Here is a 7670-nt window from a genome sequence, read left to right as displayed (position 1 = left end):
ATTTGCCTGGGCTGGCTTCGAACTGTGGTCCTCCTGATCTCTGCCTCGTGAGTAGTTAGGATTATAAATATGAGCCACCAGTGCCTGGCTCAAGAATAATTTTATTTTATACAAAAGTTGCAGAAATAATAGAGAATCCCCACATACATGGCATCCAGCTTCTTCTAATGCTAACATCTTATACACTGCAGACCTTCGTCAAAACCAGGATTTTAGCATTGTAAAACACTATTAGCAAAACTACAGGCATTCAGATATCACGAGCTTTCCACTAATATCTTTTTCTAAGCAATAGATTCAGGATCCACCTAGGATCCCACATGGCTTGTAATTGCTGTATCTCCTTAGCTTCCTCTAACCTATAACAGTTCAGCAAGGACATTCTTAATTAAAAGTGGCTTTTTACCCCTTGCATGGGAATGAAGAATACAATGACTATTGTTTTGATTAAAGCACAAAATTTACCCAGCATTGCTTTTGTGCTGTCAGTGAAAATGTCAACACAGTAGAAAGCCAATAATGTCTTAGTATTATTATAAAATGTTCTTGAGAACTTTCTGAAAGAGCTCAAGGGCTCCTGTGCATCCAGAAGCATACCATGCAAATTCTTGGCAGAAGTAGAGCTACTCAGATTTTGTTTTTCAGCATCAGACCTGTTCTCGGTGCAACATCACTGGTTCCTGGGCACAGCTATTCAAAGCTCCCAGTAGAGGAGTGCAATTTCTAGCTGAATGAAATCCTAGACTAGGAATTGATAAGAACAGCCATGGTACTTTCCTAGGAAACTTCTCTTCAACGCTTTCTCCCCAGCAATGCTGGGTGCCCAAGACTTTCTGTTGCCCAAGGCCACACAATAGAGCACTCTACTCAGAACAAGACTGTTACTATCATGGCTGTGTTCACTCAATACAAATATAGGAACCCATGGAACAAACTAGGTGCCCTACAGGCTCCATTCTGTGTCTGTCCTGGGCAAAGCCTGGTTTCTCTGCTCCACAGGAATACTTTGTGCCTCAGATTTTTCTGTCATTTCTCTAACATTGCACTCTCCAGAAAACCTTTCCCTGAGACCCACCCTGTTCACCTTTTGCAATATGGCAGCAAGTTACCTGAGAAGTGAATCACTACCAAAGAAAAGTTGCCTGTTAAAAAGCTCGTGTTAGGTGGGGTGTTCACTTTTAACAGGAGACTCCTGGAGGTAGGATATCCTAATAGAGAGAAAAATAATTTTGTAATGGGGAGCATTTCTGGTGTGGCTCAGAGGTAAATGAGGATAAGTCTCAAGCCCTTGAAATAATATCAAGGGCTTAGTCAACTGAAGTGTCAGAGGAATTGCAAGATTAAATACTAGGAGGAGGGAGACAAAGTCACGCATCAGTGGTTTAATCTTCTTGTGAGATGGACAGTATGGTTTTTTATATTTCAGTTTCCAATGAATGAAAAAAAATACAATATTTACATTGTCAAAGAACAAAGAGAAGCATGACATATCTCAGTTTATGCAGTTGACATCATGGATGGTCTAATGTTTCCATGTTGTTCCTCCTTGTGGATGTTTGGTCACTACTTAAGTAGGTCATGCTTTAATGTTAAAATATTTGAGGAATTGGTCTCCCTTTCCATTATACTGTGTTCCTGTTTAAGGAGGCTTCCCCATTTTCTATGCAGAGCGAGGGGCAGAGGTATGATTGGGAACATCTTTGGATAATTCAGCAGCAGTGTCAGTTAACCTGGCTCCCCCTCCACCCTACCTGGAACAAATGGGCTGTACAGGAAGATACATTTGGCAGACATGTAGCACTGACCATTGGACACCTTGTACCTGAAATGCTTACCTACCTACCAGCAGAGCTATCACCACTCTGTGTGCTGTATCTGCAGAAGATCAAACTGGCTTTTCTTTCAAGCCCTGAATTATGAAACAGGTTTGTGCACATTTTGGAAAATCCCTCTATGGTGTTTTTCTAAAAGTACACATTTAATCTCTCAGTTTTCATCTAGTCCCAGAACGACTTTTCAACATCTGCCTCTAGTCCCTGCTAACTTCATTATGAGAAAACTAAAAAGTGATCAGGAAATATTTATGGAATAAGAGTCACTGTTCAAAAATGACAGCATCTTAAATGATTCTGACAGGAGTGACACCTGCTCCAAATCCCAGACCCAGAGTTTGGACATTCAGAAAGCAGAGAGGAGCCAGGGACTGAAAAAGGGTATTGATGCTGTAGAACCCCTTTGTGCAATGTACCTAGAGATCCTGGCTTACTCACGTATGTGTGCCCTAATGGGTCATGACTGCCCTACTGAACTCTCCTACCCAGGCCAGTTGTCTTCTTCCAGCCCTAATCATGACCTGCAGCATCCTTCCTGCTGCCTCCAGGCTTGTGCTCATGTGGTACCTTTCCCTGTATGAAATTCCCTCTCTCACCTTGCTCCCCCAGCCTCCCCTACATCTTACCTGGTCTTCAAGGCTCAGTTCCAATTCTGACTTCTTAAAGAAGTATTCTTTTTGATTCACCATTATTGTCTCTGCAATACTGATAATAATTAGAAGACAACTATCAATTATCGAACAGTTACCATGCGCCAGGCACACAGTAGCACCTGTACCATCTTGTTTCATTCTCATAACAACCTTGGTACTTGAAGCTATGAAAACCTCAGAGAATTTGAATGCAGTAGTCATCTCGTACTCCTAAGACATGGAGCTGAACTCCAGCCTAATATGTCCAGCTCTGAGGACCACGCTGTTAATTGTGCTCCAATCTATCCTCCTGAAAGATGCTAGTTATGGAAGTGTGGGAAGCCAGTGAAGCTAGATGGGACCTCAAAGGTCATATCATCCTGTCCACTCATTTTATATATAAGAACTTGAAGCTCCCCAAAGCAAAAATCTTGACCAAAGTAACATGGGAAGTGCTGGCAGAGCCTAGACCAGTGCTCGTTTTCCTGGTCCTGAGACTCATGCATTATTTATTTATTCTACATTTATGTATTATATTCTCTCATACTTAAGGCATTTTGTTGGGCTACTGCACCTTCTCTGAGTGCTCCTATTTCAAGCTTAAAATACAACATGCAAACATATTATATATAAAATTTTGATAGACCACATAGCATGGAGTTAATTTGTGCTGCCAGATTAACTCAAATTTATGGCAACTCAGATTAAAGTTTTCCCAGCTATATCTGGTATATGTGATATTATAAATGTGGAATCAATCAGAAAGGTTGTATCTCTGCACAGATATTTTACAAAATTTGGTCTAGTCATGTCTGCTCACAGAAAACTGCACAACTAATACACTATCACAAGTATAATGTATGTACTGGGGTAGTAAGCAGGCCTCAACTGCATTTGCTACCATCGGAGTGATACAAGTCAATATTAATTCAGAGGTTTAAAAATTTTTTAGCTACTTACATGTTAGATATTGAAAATGATTCAACTTTGTCTTTAAATTGCTCTATTACGTTTCAAGTGTCTGGAGCAGTTTAATAGAAGAGTGTCTTGTGATGAAAGATGTTTTCATTTTTTTCTTTTTGGCAGCCCTGGGGTTTGAACTCAGGGTTTCATGCTTGAGAGGCAGGCGGTCTTACCTCTTGAGCCACTCCACCATCTCCAAGATAGATGTTTTTAGAAACATTTTCACTGGCAAGAGTTTACCTGTGTGGATCAAGATAATCTTGATGCTAAGCAGCCCAAATACTAAAATTACTTTACTGCTAATGTTGGCATAACACTGTGGTTGTCATTTATATCTCCAAAGATACCTGTTTTATGTGTTGAAAGAAAAGACAACTATCCCTACACCCTCAGGTGTAGGAAGATGGACTTGAATATTTCTAGCATTATACTTTTAATCTTTGATACTGTTACCCTGTCAATCAAATGTATACTCAGCAGGATATTTTTGCTTAGCTTGTTATCTGTGGTTTTCTTGAGCTTAATGCTAACTTTCTATAAAAATTCACTCAGTAAAATTTCTGACAGTAAGTACATGTTAGGTACATATTTACTATTTCCAGTGCTCTTCCATTTTCCCCATGTTTTCATTTAGAATAATTTTTCTTTAATCTTAGGAATTTAGGATAATATGATGGTGAGTATATGGTCAATTAATTTTCTCAGGTTTTCTTGCAAATGTCTTTATTTCAATATATAAGATGTCTTGGGGATAGAATTCCATGTTGCTAGTTACTTTCTTTTAGTTATTTAAAGATATCATATTGTTGCTTCGACTCCAGTTTAAGAATTCACGCATTTTACTGTTAATTCTTTGAAGGCTGCTTTTTTCTTTTTGGCTGCTTTGAAGATTGTCCCTTTATGATTTTCAACAACTCATTATTATGTGTCTAGAAGTATTTGCTTTGCATTTCTGTTACATGGGGTTTGAAGAGCTTCTTGAATTGGTGGGTTAATGTCTTAACTCAATATAGTTTCCAGTATTGCTTCTGCCCATTCTCTTTCCTTAGACCCCAATTACATGCAATAGATTTTTCCAGTGTTTTTTTCTGTCTCTTCTATTTTTTAACCTCTACTTGATTTTGGGTATTTTCCACTTTACTAATCTTATATTCTGCTCTAATAATCAGCTGTTAAAGCTATCAATTGAGGGCCCTTAGCTAGTTCTTCATCTTTGCTGGGGTCTGTCCTTCTAGAAGGTAATTTACTTTTTGCCATTCTTGACCATTTCTGTCAACATTATCTATTTCTTGTAACATTTGACTCTTTGATAGTTTAGCCACTCCTGAGTAGGTACAAAGATTACAATGTTTGGGAGGTCTCAGAGAGCACCTAAATATGATCTAGACTGGGAGTATTACAATTTACTTGTTCTTTTCATGACACTTGGATAATTGAGGGTTATCTGTAGTTCAGATATTCTTAGGCTCAGATGTTATATGTTTTACTTAGGTTCAGATATTGATCTTCATGTTGTGTATGTTTCACTTCTAGAATTTCCTTCTGATTTTAAAAATAGATTTCAATTCTCTAATGAATTTCTCTTTTAAAAATCTGTTTTCTTATATTTTTCTCTGTTTTCTTGAGCATATTAATCAGTTATCTTAAACTCCTGTTATTCTTTTGTGTCTTCTTCCCCTCGTTTTTGGTTACCTGGTTCTGTCTTTTGGCTTATCTAATAATTTGTTATTAAATGTTGAACATTGGAAGGTTCCAGATGAGGTTCTTTTCCTCCAGAGAGTATTCATACTTTCCTCTGCTAAGCAAGGTGGGGCTTACGGACCGATGACCTTAATCCTATCATGGAGATCCAGGTGAGGTTGGGGCTGCAATGTTTCTAAGACATAGTCTGCCTCCATTTAGGCTTCCAGGTTGGTGTGATTAATAGAGCACCTTCCAATGATAAGTCCTAAACTTAGTGATCACCTCAGCACAGTGAGAAGAGCTTTTGCTTAATAATTTTCTTAAAACAGTTTTTGTAATAGCTTCTTAAGTCTCCCATTCTGTATTGACAAACATCTTATAAGGGAAAAATCTGAATGAGGCCCCTCAGATGTGCAATTGTCACTCTTGCCTGTGAGGGTATCCATTCTCTTGCATTCTCTGCTTCCTACTAGTGACCTTGTGGTAGGTAAACCCTGGATTTCTCAGCATCCTGTTCCCAGGGAACAACAGAATTCAGCTCACCTCTTGGAGGTTTCTCCCTCTCCATAATCTTACTATCTGTAGCCATTGGCGATTTTTTAAAAAAAATCTGGCATCTCTAATTGTTCTTGATGGAAGTATTAATGACCTAAATCATCCTACCCAGATACCTGAATATCCTCTGATTTAAATTTAGAGGCTTTCCCTAGCATGGTATAGTTCTATTTCCCCAAGGATTATTGACTTACATTGATAAAAATACTTGCCTGGTTCACAGGAAATACGTCTCCTTCAAATTTCGAGTTTACTTTCCACTTTTTCTCCCAATTACCAAGAGCTAAGGTTGGTCTCAATTTCATCTTTTATTTGTCCTGCCAGCCTTTGGTGGAAATATTAATAAATGATGAAAGGGCCTAGAGTGTAAGCATGAATGAATGAATGAGATAATAAATGGTTAGGACAAATAGAAAAAAAAAAGAAAAATCTCTTGAACATCCAGGCACCTTTCAATCAGAGTGAAGAGAATAACATTTTGGGCAAATATCCACTATGTAATTATTCCTGAATTCAACTTAAAAAATGTTTCTTATTGGCACCTGCACATCCATGTTTATTGCGGCACTATTCACAATAGCCAAGTTATGGAAACAGCCAAGATGTCCCACCACTGACGAATGGATTAAGAAAATGTGGTATCTATACACAATGGAATTTTATGCAGCCATGAAGAAGAACGAAATGTTATCATTCGCTGGTAAATGGATGGAATTGGAGAACATCATTCTGAGTGAGGTTAGCCTGGCCCAAAAGACCAAAAATCGTATGTTCTCCCTCATATGTGGACATTAGATCAAGGGTAAACACAACAAGGGGATTGGACTATGAGCACATGATAAAAGCGAGAGCACACAAGGAAGGGATGAGGATAGGTAAGACACCTAAAAAACTAGCTAGCATTTGTTGCCCTTAACGCAGAGAAACTAAAGCAGATACCTCAAAGCAACTGAGGCCAATAGGAAAAGGGGAACAGGTACTAGAGAAAAGGTTAGATCAAAAAGAATTAACCTAGAAGGTAACACCCACGCACAGGAAATTAATGTGAGTCAATGCCCTGTATAGCTATCCTTATCTCAACCAGCAAAAACTCTTGTTCCTTCCTATTATTGCTTATACTCTCTCTACAACAAGATTAGAAATAAGGGCAAAATAGTTTCTGCTGGGTATTGGGGGGGGAGAGGGAGGGGGCGGAGTGGGTGGTAAGGGAGGGGGTGGGGGCAGTGGGGAGAAATGAACCAATCCTTGTATGCACATATGAATAATAAAAGAAAAATGAAAACAAAAGTTTCTTATTAACATATAATAGTTATATAGGGTTTTTGGGTAGCATTTTCATTTATCTATCTATCTATACCTATCTATCTATCATCTATCTATCTATCTATCCTGGCTTGGTTCATCTCCACCATTATTCTCTTTCCCCACTCTTTTTTTTTTTTCTTTTTCTTTCTTTGCAGTACTGGAGCTTGAACTCATGGCCTTCACCTTGAGCCACTCTGCCAGCCCTTTTTGTGATGGGCATTTTTGAGATAGGGTCTCACAAACTATTTGCCTGGACTGGCTTTGAACCACAATCCCCCTGATCTCTGCCCCCTGAGTAGCAAGAGTACAGGCATGAGCACTGGTGCCTAGCTTCCCACTCTCCTTCTTAAAATGACTTTGATAGGTTTCAATGTTACATGTTCACACATGTATAAAGTACCTCCACCATATTCACCTTTGCCCCTTCAGCTACTACCTTCCCCTTAGCATGACCTGTTTTACATTTCTGTCCTTCATTGTTTAAGTGTGTTCATTGTTCAGTGTGGTTTTTGCCTTGGTATTTTACCTTGTAAATATGTTGTACTTTAAATCTGTCTCCCCCCTCTATTACTGTTTCTTACCCTTTCCCCTACCCTGCATTGCTCACAGTTTTCAGTGCATTTAGTTGTGTCTTGTTTGTAGCCCAAGCTGGCCTTGAACTTGAGATTTCCTGCCTCAGTTCCAGAACTATCGAGTGAGC

Source organism: Castor canadensis, chromosome 4, assembly GCF_047511655.1.
Source record: "Castor canadensis chromosome 4, mCasCan1.hap1v2, whole genome shotgun sequence".
NCBI classification, from domain to species: Eukaryota; Metazoa; Chordata; class Mammalia; order Rodentia; family Castoridae; genus Castor; species Castor canadensis.
This window is presented reverse-complemented; position numbering follows the sequence as displayed.